Below are 1,279 nucleotides of genomic sequence, written 5' to 3'. Positions count from 1 at the left end.
GAGGTGGAGGTGGAGGGGGAGGGGGAGGGGGAGGAGGTGAAGATGGAGATGGAGGTGGACAGGGAGGGGGAAGGGGGGTGAAGGAGGAGTGGGAAGGGGTGAGGAGTGTAATGTTAAAAAAAAAAATGGAGAAAAAAAAAGTACGTGTATTTGAAATAGGCAGAAAAAAACTCCTTAGATAGACACTACATGTTCTTGCCGTTATTCTCTTTTTAATATTCATTCATTCATTCATTCATTCATTCATTCATTCATTCATTCATTCATTCATTCATTCATTTATTCATTCATTCATTCATTCATTCATTCTTCATTCATTTAGGCATTTATTCACCCATTCACTCGTTTATTCATTAATTGATTCTTTGCTTCCTTTATCCATCCATTTATCTATTGATCCATTGATCCATTCCTCCATTCATCTATTTATCTATTTATTTATTCATTTATTCATTCATTTTTGTTTATTTATTTATTCATCTATTTATTTATTTCTGCTCGACGGGATTAGTAGGAAATATATAATTTTTAAAAATCAGGCCCAGAGCTACATGCATTTACAAGTAGCATGCATGTGAAATCTGCTTTACGCCACAATCTCTCTGGCCTAAATCTTATCTAAGTTCTCTTTTTCATTTGCAACGTCTTATGTCCATCTGACTGTCAAATCTGTCGGTATATTAGTTGTTAATGGTTTAAACAACCCCCCCCCCCCGGGGGGCCCCTGTCACAAAAAGAAAAAAAATGAAAAAGTCGATACAATTTACCTGTGTGCACTCTTGTCTGAACGATATCACCCACTAGAGGCCGTTGTTCTCATTTTGTTGGCGGAAGATATTCGGAGACGTCTCCGGCGAGCACCCAGGAACTATTCGTAGACGCACCCCCCGCACGCAGATGCACTGCTTTGCGTTGTCAAAACTGCGTATTATTTGCTGCAGATCCCACATATAGATTTAGCGAAAAACAAACCACACACTAAATCGCGATTATTTCGAAACCTTGATTTTGAGAAAAATGCGTTTTATCAGATCACGGCAGTAGGGACTCTGGATCTGCGCCGTACGAGATTTCTCGAGAGCAGCGCTTGCTACGGCTGAACAGACCCACACGAGAACGACAGTCCCTGTTGCAATGGCTGCACTTGTACGTTGTGTCTGAGACATTCACCTGTACACAGGGGCGAAGCGTCTTTATAATGAAATAATCACTGCTTCCCTTCCTAATTTTGAAACATTGTCGCTGTCAAATTCATCCATAAACGTAAACCTATTAAATT

This window comes from Aplysia californica, unplaced genomic scaffold (assembly GCF_000002075.1).
Source record: "Aplysia californica isolate F4 #8 unplaced genomic scaffold, AplCal3.0 scaffold00263, whole genome shotgun sequence".
Lineage (NCBI taxonomy): Eukaryota > Metazoa > Mollusca > Gastropoda > Aplysiida > Aplysiidae > Aplysia > Aplysia californica.
The sequence above is the reverse complement of the archived record's forward strand: the minus strand, read 5'-3'. Positions refer to the sequence as shown.